A 15,236-nucleotide genomic window follows, 5' to 3' on the forward strand; every position below is an offset into this window, starting at 1 on the left:
GGCCTGCTCACTAGAAAGACCATGATTAAAGGCTTGGAATTTTCAGCCCTGTCCCCTCATTCTGGAGAGGGGGGAGAGGGGGGAGAGGGGATAGAAATGGAATTAATAATTAATGCCTCGGGGTGTCTGCGTGGCTCAGTGGGTTAAGCTGCTGCCTTCGGCTCAGGTCATGATCTCAGAGTCCTGGGATCGAGCCCCTCATCGGGCTCTCTGCTCAGCAGGGAGCCTGCTTCCTCCTCTCTCTCTGCCTGCCTCTCTGCCTGCTTGTGATCTCTCTCTGTCAAATAAATAAATAAAATCTTTAAAAAAAAATAATTAATGCCTCCATGAGGAAGCCTCCACAAAACCCCAATAGTCTGAAGTTTGGGGAGCTTCCAGGTGGGTAAACACATCCATGTGCCAGGAGGGTGATACACCCCAACTCCACAGGGACAGAAGCCTGGAAACTTCCCAGATCTTGCCCTATGTATCTCTTCATCTGGCTGATCGTCTGGCTTTTATCATATCCTTTAATAAACTGGTCAAGGTCAGTAACTGTGTCCCTGAGATCTGTGAACCAGCAGTTTAGTCAGATCCAAGGAGGAGGTGGTCATGGGAACCTTTGACCTGGAGACAGTTGGACAGAGTTCTGGGTAACCTGGGACTACTACTTGTGACTGGCATCTGAAGTAGAGGAAGCCCTGGAGGAGTGAGCCCTTCACCTGTGAGATCTGACACGAGGTCTGACACTATCTCTCAGTAGATAGTGTGAGAATGGAGGTAAGTTGTAGGCTACCCAGCAGGTGTTGCAGAATTGCTTGGTGTGGGGTGGGGGGAACCTCCACACATCAGGTGTCAGCAGCATTGTGAGTATGGTTGTCACGTGAGAGTAAAGGACAAGCATATAGGAGGGCTATGAGGTTTTTCCTATACATGTGATATCTCATCTTTAATTTTCATTTACCTGATGACGTATGATATTGAGCAACTTTTCATATACTTATGTGCCATCCGTATCTATTCTTTGGTGAGGTGTCTGTTCAGGATTTTTGTCCATTTTCTAATCAGATTGTTAATTTTCATGTTGTTGAGCTTTAAGAGTTTATGTATTTTGTTTTTATATTTGTTTTTAAGGGTTTTATTTATTTATTTATTTATTTATTTGACAGAGAGAGAGAGAGAGAGAGAGAGAGAGCACACACAGGCAGAGGGAGAGGGAGAAGTGTATTCCCTGCTGAGCAAGGCACCTGATCGATGTGGGGCTCGATTCCAGGACCCCATGATCATGACCCAAGCCAAAAGCAGACACTTAACCAACTGAGCCACCCAGGCACCTGAAGAGTTTATGTATTTTGGACAACAGTCCTTTATAGATGTATCTTTTGTAAATATTTTATCATCATCCATAGCCTGTCTCCTCATTCTCTTGACATTGTTTTTTGCAGTGCAGAAGTTTTTAATGTTAATGAAGTCTAGCTTATTAATTATTTCTTATGGACCATGCCTTTGCTGTTCTAGCTACAAAGTTATGACCTGATCCAAGGTCTTTTAGGGCTTTTCCTGTGTTTTCTTCTAGAAGTTCTGTAGTTTGGGGGACACCTGGGTGGCTCGGTCAGTTAGGCATCTGCCTTCGGCTTGGGTAGTGATCTCAGGGTCCTGTGATCGAGCACTGTGTCAGGTTCCCTGCTCAGTGGGGAGCCTGCTTCTTCCTCTCCTTCTGCTGCTCTCCCTGCTTGTGCTTTCTCTGTCTCTGTCGAATAAATAAATAAATAAAATCTTAAAAAAAAAATAGAAGTTCTATAGTTTTGAGTTTTATGTTTAGGTCTATGATCCATTTTGAGTGAGTTTTTGTGAGGAATGTAGGCCTCTATCTAGATTCATTTTTTGATGGATAGATGTCCAATTGTTTCAGTACCATTTATTGAAAAGAATATCTTTGCTCCATTGTATTGCCTTTGCTCTTTTATTAAAAATCAGTTGAGCAGCACCTGGGTGGCTCAATCCTTAAGCCTCTGCCTTCGGCTCAGGTCATGATCTCAAGGTCCTCGGATGGAGCCCCGCACTGTGCTTCTCTGCTCAGCAGGGAACCTGCTTCCCCCCTCTCCCACTCCCCTTCCTTCTCCCTCTCCCACTCCCCCTGCTTGTGCTTCCTCTCTCTCTATCTCTCTCTCCGTCAAGTAAATAAATAAAATTTAAAAAAAAATCAGTTGGTTATAGTGCTCGCTTCAGCAGCACATATACTAAAATTGGAACGTTACAGAAAAGATTAGCATGGCCCCTGCACAAGAATGACACGCAAATTTGTGAAGTGTTCCATATTTTAAAAGGTTTTATTTATTTATTTGACAGAGATCACAAGTAGGCAGAGAGGCAGGCAGAGAGAGAGGGGGAAGCAGGCTCCCCGATGAACAGAGCCCGACGCAGGGCTCCATCCCAGGACCCTGAGATCATGACCTGAGCCGAAGGCAGAGGCTTTAACCCACTGAGCCACCCAGGCGCCCCAAGTGTTCCATAAAGAAAAGAATATCAGTTGGTTAAATTTTTGTGGGTCTATTTAGGTTCTCTATTCTGTTCCAATGACGTTTTTGTCAATTCTTTCACCAATACGACACTGTCTTGCGATTGGGTATTGTCAGTCCTCTCTGACTTTGTTCTTCTTCAATACTGAGTTGGCTATTCTGGGTCTTTTGTATCTCCATATAAATTTTAGAATCAGTTTGTTTTTATCCACAAAATAAGTTACTGGAATTTTGGGGGAGATTGTGTTGAAACTTCAGATCAAGTTGGGAAGAACTGGCATCTTGACAATATCGAATTTTCTTACCCATGAACATTTAGTTCTTAGGTATCCTTCATCAGAGTCATCAGAGTTTTATAGTTTTTCTCATTTAGATCTGTTTATATGGTATTTCATATAAAAAATAATGACTAATTTTGGAAGGGGCTGCTAATGTAAATGGTAATTTCTAATTTTACTTGTTCCACTTGTTAGTATATAGGAAGGTGATTGACTTGAGCATATTAATCTTGTATCCTGAAACCTTGCTACAATTGCTTATTAATTCTAGGACTTTTTGTTGTTGATTATTTTAAATTTTCCATATAGGCAATCATGCCATCTGTGAACAAATACAGCTTTGTTTCTTCCTTCCCAATCTGTATATCATTTATTTCCTTTTCTTGTCTTACTGTATTAGCTAGAACTTGTGGTACAATATTGAAAACAGTGGTGAGAAGGGACATCCTTATCTTGTTCCTCATCTTAGTGGGAAATCTGAGTTTCTCATCATTAAATATGATATTAGCTATGGGTTTTAGGTAGATATTCTTTTTCAAGTTGAAGAAGTATCCCTCTATTTCTGGTTTACTGTGAGTTTCTATCATGAATGGGTGTTGGATTTTGTCAAATGTGTTTCTGCCTCTGCTGATACCATCCTGTGATTTTTCTTCTTTAGCCTATTGATATGATGGATTACGTTAATTGATTTTTTTTTTTAAAGATTTTTTATTTATTTATTTGATAGAGAGAGAGATCGCAAGTAGGCAGAGAGGCAGGCAGAGAGAGAGGGGAGGAAGCAGGCTCCCTGCTGAGCAGAGAGCCCGATGCGGGGCTCGATCCCAGGACCCTGGGACCATGACCTGAGCCGAAGGCAGAGGCTTTAACCCACTGAGCCACCCAGGTGCCCCACGTTAATTGATTTTTGAATGTTAAACCAACCTTGCATACCTGGGATAATTCTCACTGATCATGGTGTATAATTTTCATACATTGTTGGATTCAATTTCTTAATATTTTGTGGAGGATTTTTGCATTTATATTCATGAAAAATTTGGTCCGTAGGTTTTTTTTATCCTTTCTTATAATATTTTTGTCTGATTTTGGTATTAGGGTAATGCTAGCCTCAGAAGAATAGTTGGGATGCAGTCCTTCTGCTTCTATCTTCTGAAGGAGATTCTAGAGAATTAGTATAATTTCTTCCTTACATGTTTGGTAAAATTTGCCAGTGAACCCATCTGGGCCTAGTGCTTTCTGTTTTGGAAAGTTATTAGTTATTGATTCAATTTCCTTAATCGATAGAGGCCTATTCAGATTCTATCTATTAGTAACTTTTTTTAAAGGATAGATTTCTAGAGATAGGATTCCTGGTCAAGGGTTGACCAGAGCCTTGGTGGTTCTCAGTGCTGTCTGGACATTAGAATCACCTGGGGGAGCTTTTTAAAAATCCCACTGCTGGGGCACCTGCATGGGTCAGTCGGTTAAGTGTCTGCCTTCAGTTCAGGCCATGATCCCAGGGTCCTGGGATCAAGCCAGTGTCAGGCTTCCAGCTTAGCAGGGGTGTCTGCTCCCCAGCCCCGATGCAAATAAATAAATAAATAAATAAAATCTTTTTAAAAATTTACTTTTCTACAGAACCCTTTGGTTTCTGCATTGGAAGCAGTGTGAATAGAGGCCAGAGTGAAAAGCAGGGAGGTCCAGATGTAGGCCATTAAATTCACATGGGTGAGAAATACAGGTGGTTTGAATTTGGAAGGTCAAGGGGCAGATGCTGAGAAGTGTTTGGGTTCAGGATAGATACTCCAAGGCAAAGCCTATTGAGGTTACTGATGGATGGGATGTGGGTCATGTGAGGAAAAAAAGGAGTCCTATAAAACTCCAAGGTATTTGCCCTAAGCCAATGATGGTGGAGCTTGATTAGGGTAGAGGGAGGGTGTCAACAAAGGCCCAGGGTGTGTGTTTAGGAAGTATTCAAACAATGAAGATCCCATATGCTAAGAATATGTATCGGGATAAGGGCCAGGGTATGGAAAAATGGGAGATAAGGGGCACCTGAGTGGCTCAGTTGGTTGGGCATCTGCCTTTGGCCCGGGTCATGGTCTCAGGGTCCTGGCCTCGAGCCCCACGTGGGGCTCCTTTCTCAGCAGGGAGCCTGCCTCTTCCTCTCCCTCTGCAGCTCCCCCAGTTTCTGCTCTTTCTCACACACACTCTTTCTCTCAAGTAAATAAATTAAATAAAATAAAATTTTTTTTTAATGGGAAATAAGGGGCACCTGGGTGGCTCAGTGCGTTAAAGCCTCTGCCTTCTGCTCAGGTCGTGATCTCAGGGTCCTGCGATCGAGCCCCGAATCGGGCTCTCTGCTCAGCGGGGAGCCTGCTTCCTCCTCTCTCTCTCTCTCTCTGCCTGCCTCTTTGCCTACTTGTGATCTCTGTCTGTCAAATAAATAAAATCCTAAAAAAAAAAAAAAAAGGAGATAAAATACACTGCAGTAGGGGCGCCTGGTGGGCTCAATTGATGAAGCATGAAACTCTTGATCTTGGGATTTTGAGTTCAAGCCTGTATCGGGTGTAGGGATTACTTAAAAACAAAATCTTAAACAAAAACAAAAACAAAAAAACTCAAAAACCAAAAACTCTTCAGTAAATTATAGAAGGCCATGAATACCAAACTAAGGAATTGAAATTTATATGATAGGAGCAGGAGGAGCTTTGGAAATTTTTGAAATATAATTAATATGATCAGAGCTTAGCTTTATAACATCAATTGTGTTTAATAACATGAAAAATGCCCATGAGATAATTTTCACTAAAAGTTTAGATGTACTGTGATTATAGTCAAGTTTTTTTTTTTTAAATCTCTTGTATGGTAAAAAGCCTTCATGTATTTTTTTTTTAAGATTTTATTTATTTATTTGACACAGAGAGAGAGAGCAAGCACACAAGCAGGGGGAGCAACAAGCAGGAGGAAAGGGAGAAGCAGACTCCCAGCTGAGCAGGGAGCCCGATGTGGGACTCGATCCCAGGACCCTGGGATCATGACCTGAGTGGAAGGCAGCTGCTTAACCCACTGAGCCACCCAGGCACCCAAAAGCCTTCATGTATTAAAAAAGAGTGGCTGGGGGTGCCTGGGTGTCTCAGTGGGTTAAAGCCTCTGCCTTCAGCTCATCATCTCAGAGTCCTGGGATCGAGCCGCACATCGGGCTCTCTGCTCAAGCGGGGAGCCTGCTTCCTCCTCTCTCTCTCTGCCTGCCTCTCTGCCTACTTGTGATCACTGTCTGTCAAATAAATAAATAAAAATCTTAAAAAAAAAAAAAGAGCGGCTGGAAGGAATATTATCAAAATGTTCATAGAGACAGTTTTGGTGGTTGGTAAGACTGAATAAGATTGGATTCTTTTTCCTTTTCTTTCTGGTTGTCTGTATTTCTCATATTTTCTTTAACTGAGTGTAACTACTTTTATGATAATATTAAATGTGTGCAAGAGGGCGCCTGGGTGGCTCCGTCAATTAAGTATCCGACTCTTGATCTCGGCTCAGGTCTTGATCCTGGGTCATTAATTGAAGCCCTGCATTGGGCTCCACACTGGGCATGGAGCCTACACAATAAGTAAATGAATGAATGAATGTGTGCAGGATAGGAGGGAGGAGTACATTAGATGTAGAGAGTGGAAGCAGGGATATGGGTTGGGTTTACTGCAGCAGTCCAGGGGAAATGGAAGAAGTTGAACTGGGACAGAGGCCATGGGAGGAGGAGAGAAGTGGATGTGTTTCTTGCCTTGAAATGGATGTGTAAGGAAGCCTTACTACAAGTGTGGTCGTTAGGAGGAGAGGCTCTGGAACCAGGCTGCTAGAATTGGAATGTGAACTTGGCCAAGTTGGGCAAATTAGTCTTTATGTTTCCTAAGAGTCTGTAAGCAGGAATAATAGTTACACCTGCCCCGTGAGGTAGTTCTAGGAACTGAGTGAGTACATATTAACCACTCAGAGCAGTGGTGCCCAGCTCATAGACACTTGATGGTTTAGCAATTATTCTTACTGTTTACCCGGCCTCTGTGGAATTGGTGCTGAATATGATTGAAGAATGTGCAGTGGAGTGGAGTGAAGGTTTGAAGGTTACTGAAATATTATCCCTTACAGATTAATTTTTTATAAAATATGTTTATAAATTTTTTAAAAACTTAGTAAGAGTTTTTTGAAACTGAGTCAGGCTATCTCCAATGGTGAGCTCCCGGCACTGAGGCGGGTTTTTTGTTTTTTGTTTTTTAAGATTTTATTTATTTATTTGACAGACAGAGATCACAAGTAGGCAGAGAGAGGGGGAAGCAGGCTCCCCGCTGAGCAGAGAGCCTGATGCGGGGCTCGATCCCAGACCCTGAGATCATGACTTGAGCCAAAGGCAGAGGCTTAACCCACTGAGTCACCCAGGTGCCCCCGCTGAGTTTTAACAGGCTCTGCACAGATCACTGAGGGACTGGTACAGGGCTGTGATTCCAAACTAGTTTTCATCGGAGGATGTACTGGGTGTTTTGGGTGATTAAGTTCATTCCATTAAAAGTATTGTCCATGGGACGCCTGGGTGGCTCAGTCGGTTAAGTGTCTGCCTTCGGCTCTGGTCATGATCCCAGGGTCCTGGGGTGGAGTGCCACATCGGACTCCTTGCTCAGCAGGGAACCTGCTTCTTCCTCTGCCTGTTGCTCCCGGCTCATTTTCTCTCTTTCTCTGACAAATAAATAAATGAAATCTTAAAAAAAAAAAAAAAGAAAAAGAAAAAAGAAAAAGAAAAGAGAGGTACTATCCATTGGGGCATCTGGCTGTCTCAGTTGGTAGAATTTGCGATTTCTTGATCTCAAGGGTGTAAGTTTGAGCCCCACGTTGGGTGTAGAGTTTACAAAAAGTCATCATCGTAATAATAAAGATTAGACAAACCATAATAGATGCTTAATCATAGGAAATAAAGTAAGGGTTCCAGAGGGGGAGATGGGTGGGGAATGGGGTAACGACGGGGTGATGGCCATTAGGGAGGGCACGTGATGGAATGAGCGCTGGGTGTTATAGAAGACTGATGAATCGCCGACTCTACTTCTGAAACCAATAATACGTTGTATGTTAATTAATTGAATTTAAACTAAAAAAATAAAAGGAAATAAATGAAAATGAAACATAGTAATAAAGATTAGATTTTTTTTAATAAGTACCATCCTTTATTCTGAGCCCTCTCTAAGGGCTTGGTGCTCAGGTAGTCTTTGTTTTATGAAATATGGTATATATAGACCAGAGGTTTTTTCCCTAATACCCTCACTTGACAATAGTCTTGCTTTTTGGTCTCCAAAATTTTGGGGGAAATTTTACTGGTCTTTGAAATGTAAGTTTCTGGGAACTAGGGTTGTGGGGAAAATGAATAATTTGGTTAGGCTCAAGTAGGCACCTTTGAATCCCCTTCTGAACCTGAGAGCCTATCATTTCAGGGCCACAGCTTGGACCCCCTGATCCCAGTGAGTCATTCTGCAAATGAGAGCATTTAGGTGGGGGACTGGGGAAAGAGGTAAATGGTTCTGCACCACTCGGCCTCTACAGCTATCATAGAGTTCTTCTAGTGGATGCTCTTGGCTGCCAGCTTGTGGGAGGGACCACTGCACTATGGCCTCCAGTGTCCTCATCTTCCATCTTGCTGAAGGCTCCTGGTGGGGAGGCTCTGTGCTCTGTGCCACGGTGTTCCTGAACTCCTGTTCCAGTGGGCCAGGAGGTTAGAGTCTGAGGTCAATCCCCCAGGATCTCTACTCCAAGGAGCTTAGAGTCTGACATCCTTCATATACAAAGGATGGTTTTGTTACCACAACTTCCTCACATACAAGATGAGGATAATAGTACCATCTAACAGCCATGGAGAGGCATCTCTGCCTACTTCCCTCACCTCCAGCCAGAGCTGCAAAGAAAAATCCGACTCTGAGAGATAGACCGTGAGATCAAAGCAGACTGGAGGTGTGCCGAGTTACCTTAAAAAGAATGGCTTCCAAACCATGACACCTTCATTTTCCCCACAACCCTAGTTCCCAGAAACTTAACCTAACATGGCTACAAAGAAAGATCCATTAGCTCTGGATACTTTATGTATGTATGTATGTATATTGTATTTATTCGTTTGAGAGAGAGAGACAGAGAGCACAAGCAGTGGGAGGGGCAGAGGGAGACGACAAAACCGACTCCCCACTGAGCTGGGAGACCAAAGACATGGGGCTCAAGCCCAGTACCAGAGATCATGACCAGAACTTAAGACAGACACTTTTTTTTTTTTTTTAAGATTTTATTTATTTATTTGACAGAGAGAGATACAGCTAGAGAGGGAACCCAAGCAGGGGAGTGGGAGAGGGAGAAGCAGGCCTCCCGTTGAGCAGGGAGCCTGATGCGGGGCTCTATCCACCTACGCTGGGATCATGACCTGAGCCAAAGGCAGACACTTAATGACTGAGCCACCCAGGCATTCCTGAAGACACATTTCAACAACTGAGCCACCCAGGCATCCCAGCTCAGGATACTTAAAAAAAAAAAGAAGGCACAGGTCACCGAGTAGGGAGGGAAGCTGACCTGGCCTAGTGATTTTGCCTTTTGTGGAAAAAGTGACCTCTCCCAGCCCATGCCCCCAACACAGGAACCTTGTTGGCTGCCTCCCTGTTTCCGCCTCTTTACTTCTAACTCCCTTCTTCTTTGCCTCTGGCTGCTGTTGGTGAAGGGTCTACATGGAGAGAATGTGCTGGCCAGAGGCCCCAAGTGCCTCTGTCATGTCCACTCTGTCGCTGTGTCTCCCACTGTTGGTTTACACTTGGCTGTGTGGGGTGCACCTCTGTCTGGGAGCACTGGTTATCTTGAGTTTGCCCCAGGAGTGGAGGCTTCCCTAAACGTGTGTCGGCAGGTCCTATTTTGGAGACTGTGAAGCTGAGGAGGCAGGCCCAGCCCTCGCTGAGGTCATACCCTCCTTGTGACCTTGGGGCTTGTCTTCCCAGCCAACACCCCGTACCTCCATTTGCCTTACCATCCACCCCACTGGAGTTCCTCCAGCTCTGCTCTCCGTGTTCTTGTGAAGATGAAGTTCAGTCAGTGGCAAAGAAAGTGCATGCTAACGTGTTGAAGCATTCTACACGTGCAGATGATGACCGTCGTGATCAAGTGGGATCCTGTGTATAGACTCTGAAAAGTGTAACCCTGTTGCCGTATGAATTACCCTAGTTCTGTTGGGAGTCAAGAACCGTGGGAAACTGACAGTTGGGCTCAAGAGAAATAGCAGATTGGCCACCCACCCTCCTCTTTGAGGGTTAAATTGATAATAGTGCCAGGGTTTACCCAGAGGAAGAACTAAGATGGGAACTAAGCTGGGCTGTGGTTCAACAGGTGGCTGCCTCTCTGTGACTCCGGCTCTGTCGGGCTGTTGTTGAGTGGAAACCGGGGCACTTGGGACCCTCCATCAGGACAGCCGGTGAGTTTCCCTGTAAAGCTCAAGGGCAGGGCACACGACCACGTGATTCACCAGACCCTGAGCTCAGGCTGCTGTTTTTCCACTGGACTAAAGTGAGCCCTAGAACCCTCCAGCTGCTCCTGCTCGAGGGGAGGGGGCCGTGCCTGTTTCACCGCTTCTTGCCCGTGACAGACACCCCGCCACGGGGTCCCACATGGGCTGGATCCTGGTTGATGGGGCCCATCCGGAGTAGCTCAGGGGTTCTTTTTCAAGGTGGTGTATTCTAGATAACTTGGATGTGTGTTTATATTTAGGAATCACTTGGTCGTTGAGAGGTGGCATGGAAATGGGGGTGACAGGCTCCTATTAGCTGTGCTGAGTACTATTCTAAGAAATTAATGTGTTATCTCATTTAATTTTCACCCCAAAAGCCCCTGGGTGGTAGATCCTGTTTACAGATGAGGAAACTGAGGAACAGAAGGCTTCATTAACCAGTCCAAAACTGCATAGCTACTGGAAAGTGACAGAACCAGGATTTATTTTTATAAGTTTTTATTTATTTATTTTTTAATTAACATATAATATATTATTTGCTTCAGGGGTACAGGTCTGTGAATCATGAGTCTTACACAATTCACAGCACTCACTGTAGCACATACCCTCCCCAGTGTCCATACCAGGATTTATTTATTTATTTATTTATTTTTTAAAAGATTTTATTTATTTGACAGAGAGAAACACAGTGAGAGAGAGAACACAAACAGAGGGAATGGGAGAAGGAGAAGCAGGCCTCCCGCCGAGCAAGCAGCCCGATGTGGAGCTGGAACCCAGGATCCCGGGATCATGACCTGAGCTGAAGGCAGACGCTTAACGACTGAGCCACCCAGGCGCCCCACCAGGATTTATTTTTTATAAAGATTTTATTTATTCATTTGAGAGAGAGAGAGAGCACAAGCAGGGGGAGAGGCAGAGGGAGAAGCAGACTCCTTTCTGAGCTGGGACCCTGACGTGGGACTCAATCCCAGGCATCTGGAGATCATACCCGAGCTGAAGGCAGATGCTTAACCATCTGAGTCACCCAGGTGCTCCCCAAACCAGGATTTAAACCAGGCGGGAAGTCTGACTGGGGAGTCAGAGCTTGTTTTATTATTATTGTCATTTTTCTGATGCACACCTAAGGCAGAGAGAGGCTTGTCAAGGTCACACAGCTGGTATGTGGTGGACCTGGGAGTCAACCCCAGGTCGGTCCACCTCTGGAGTTCACACCGGTAACCATCACTCAATGCTGTATCCGTGGTGGCCCTTAATATTCAACAGGAATGTGCACTGTAGTATTATATATAACGTTGTACGACGTTCTATTATAGTACACTCCCCTATCGTAGTATGATCTGTTATGAGGTTACCGTTTATATGATGAATTCTCTATTGTTGGACATTTAGGTTGCTTCCATTTTGTTCCCATTATAAATAAATGCCAAATTTTTCTTTCTTTCTTTCCTTTTTTTTTTTTTTTAAAGAGAGAGAAATGGTAGGAATGTTGTTTGGTTTATCAGTTTATTTGTTTCTTTTCAAGGATTTAGAGCAGATGGGCTGAGCTCTCAGATTCTGGAAGAATTGGAGGCTTTGAGTTGACTGCTTGAATGGGGAATGAAATTCTGATTAGGAATGGTGCCAGTGTGGAGAGAAGGAAAGAACAGACCCCGTGCTTCAGCCCAGGGATTTGGCATTGCCTGCTGAGATAGAGAGTTGGGGATGCATTTCAGAAATATCTGTAATTCCCACTTTGGATGTGTTAGTGTTCTCTAGCTTTTTCCAGCCCAGTGTCTCATTGACATTGCCCAGATACACGTGGGTGGGGCTGGCCCGAGGGTGAGCCATTTTCTTCCCGAGATCAGCCATGTACGGCCATCTGGAGTCACACCATCTGTCCATCCCATGTCGCTTGCTCCTTCAGCCCTTTCCAACTCTGTCTCCTGTTGAAGTTTCCCCTTTGGTTCCTATGTCCCAGGTTGAAAATGGACGAGGAGGCCTGAGTACACAGTGATGACCCTAACGGTCTCACACACTAGGCCCTCAGCATGAGTCCAGTCCTCACCTCTTGTATCCTCACAGCTTTGTGGGATGGGGACCCTTACAAAAACGCCATCTTATGGAGGAGGAAAAGGAAGCTTCAGGAAATTAAGGGCTTGCCAAGGCCTTGGAGCCAAGGACTGATGGAGCCGGGATTCAGAGCCACGGCTGTCTAAATTCTGTGGCCACATCATGTGAACTGCCACATGTACTTTGCAGCCTTTGTGATGCTCTATAAAAAGAGGACCCTGTAGTTCTTGGGGGGAATTTGCAAGAAATCTGCAGGAACATGTCCAATTACCTGCATGTGTGTTTACCAGATGGGCTCACTTCGAGGGTGTTGGGACCGCAAAGCATCCTGGAAGTATCTTTCCTGCCTCATTTTTAAAGTGAGTCAGAGGAGGTCTAGAGAGATCAACGGACTTGTCTAAGGGTAAGATGTTGGGCCAGCCAGATTAGAACAAAAGTCTTCTGATGCCCACCCTGTGGCTCTCTAGAGGCAAACAGCTCTTAGCTTGACTTTCTCTGGAGCACTGAGAGATGAAGCATGTGCTAGTAGGGCAGGTATAGAGAGATAGGAGCAGGTTGGTATTGCTGGGCATTTGCTAGGGTTCATGGAGAGAGGGAACCACAAGAATCCTCTGGTTTTCCACTCCTTATTCCCTCACATACCTAAATTCTAGTTCCACTGTATAGAAAAATACAAGTGGGAACAATTGTCAGGAAGGTAGCATGGCATAATTGGTTAAGTGTCTGCCTCTGGCTCTGGTCATGATCCTGGGGACCTGGGATCGAGCCCCACATCAAGCTCCCTGCTCAGTGGGGAACCTGATTCTCCCTCTCCCTCTGCTCCACCCCCCTGATTATGCACACTTTCTCTCATGCTCTCAATCTCTCTTAAATAAATAAATAAATAAATAAGAAAAGAGTCTCGGGCTGTGACATTAGACAGCCCAAGTTTCACATCCATCCCTGAGCCTCAGTTTCTTAATCCACAAAATGGGAGTTACAGCTCCTCATCCCATGGGGCCATGGTAAGACGGAAATGAGACAACGCTTATAGAGGGACTGGCACAAGTTTGTGGAAAGAAGAGAAGAATCTCGAGGTTGTTTGAGTTGGTAGAAAAAGGAGAACACAAAACTGGTAACCAAATATGTGATTTCAACAAAAGGCCAAATATTTCTTCATTTCATCTGAGTCATTATTTCCCACAGGCATTGTCCGTGGGGTGCTCATTGCCTATCCCCATGTGGAGGTGAGCGGCTCGGTGACCTCTCTTCTGGTGAAGAGTGGGGGTCGGCTCAAGATGGTACAGGATGCTTTTTACTTCCTGTCTTAAAAGCGATGGGCTATGGCAAAAGGAAGATTGTTAATATAAACTCAAAATCTGGATTCTTTCTGAAGGGCATCTCCTCAGCTATGTGACCTCAGATGAACCCCTCGCTGTCTCAATTGTCTCTTGACCACAAGGTCATTGTGATGGCCACATAATAGCCACTTTACATGTGGTATCTTATTTAATTCTCAGACAAGCCTGCCAGATAGATATTACCATCCCATTTTAGATAAAGGAGAAGACTACAGTTCGGGGAAGTTAAGTAACTTCTCAGAGGCCACACAGCGTGCACGGCCAGGGGAGCGGTGGATCTGTGACATAAGCCCGGGGCTGACCCCAAACCCCTGGTGCTTCCTGGTCTACCCGGGGTAGGTTCAGATTTTGTTGGCTCCAAAGCTTATGCAATTTTGGAAGCCCTCTTTAAGGAAAACAATACAAAATCACAAAGTAATATTACAGATACAAGAGTGGATGTTTATTTAGATTTTTTAAAAAGATTTTATTTATTTGTTTGACAGAGACAGAGATCACAAGTAAGCAAAGAGGCAGGCAGAGAGAGAGAAGGAGAAGCAGGCTCCCTGCTGAGCAGAGAGCCCGATGCGGGGCTCGATCCCAGGACCCTGAGATCATGACCTGAGCTGAAGGCAGAGGCTTAACCCACTGAACCACCCAGGCGCCCCTGGATGTTTATTTAGATTCTGCAGTGAAATTACCACTTTATATTCGAAAAACATGCCAGAACCCAAATATCACAAACATCACAAACCCCAGAAAAATAACATAACATTTGTGATAACTGCTTGACGCTCCTCTGTAACACCTTGGTCCTGTGTCTTCTGGCTACATCCTCTTTGACTGTGTTCTCTTATGGCAATGATTTTGTAATCTTTTCAATGGAGAAAATAAAAAAAAATAACTCAGTGTTCTCAGTGTTTCTCTAGCATGGTTGATTGGAAGTTGTTGGTTTTTTTGGTTTTGTTTTTTGTTTTTTTAAGATTTTATCCATCTGTTTGACACAGAAAGAGAGAGAGAGCACACAAGGAGGGGGAGTGGGAGAGGGAGAAGCAGGCTCCCCGATGAGCACGGTGTCTGATGTGTGGCTCCACCCCTCCCAGGACTCTGGGATCATCACCTGATCTGGAGGCAGATGCCTAACCGACTGAGCCACCCAGGCACCTCTGATTGGAAGTTTTTATTTTTTTATTATTATTTAAAAAAATTTTTTTTTATTTATTTGACAGAGATCACAAGTAGGCAGAGAGGCAGGCAGAGAAAGAGGAGGAAGCAGGCTCCCCGAGGAGCAGGGAGCCTGATGCGGGACTCGATCCCAGGACCCTGGGATCATGATCTGAGCCAAAGGCAGAGGCTTTAACCCACTGAGCCACCCAGGCGCCCTGATTGGAAGTTTTTAAAAAAATTATTGACAGGGGTGCCTGGGTGGCTCAGTCATTAAGCGTCTGCCTTGGGCTCAGATCATGATCCCAGGGTCCTGGGAGCCCACTTCTCCCTCTCCCACTCTCCCTACTTGTGTTCCCTCTCTCCCTCTTTCTCAAATAAATAAATAAATAAAATTTTAAATAAATACATAAATACATAAAAATTACTGATAGTCTAGAAAAGTTTAACT

General features: G+C 44.6%; 1 protein-coding gene and 1 non-coding gene across 2 annotated transcripts in view; both read left to right on the forward strand.

Annotated features, from left to right (window-relative positions):
- CCND3 (cyclin D3) overlaps positions 1-15,236 on the forward strand; it is a 96,026-nt gene that overhangs the window by 46,371 nt on the left and 34,419 nt on the right. The window lies entirely within an intron of this gene.
- Positions 2,196-2,302, forward strand: LOC116870614. Its single transcript, XR_004383260.1, has one exon. It is a non-coding gene; the product is annotated as a U6 spliceosomal RNA (small nuclear RNA).

Source organism: Lontra canadensis, unplaced genomic scaffold, assembly GCF_010015895.1.
Source record: "Lontra canadensis isolate GAN:19392208 unplaced genomic scaffold, GSC_riverotter_1.0 scaffold23, whole genome shotgun sequence".
Lineage (NCBI taxonomy): Eukaryota > Metazoa > Chordata > Mammalia > Carnivora > Mustelidae > Lontra > Lontra canadensis.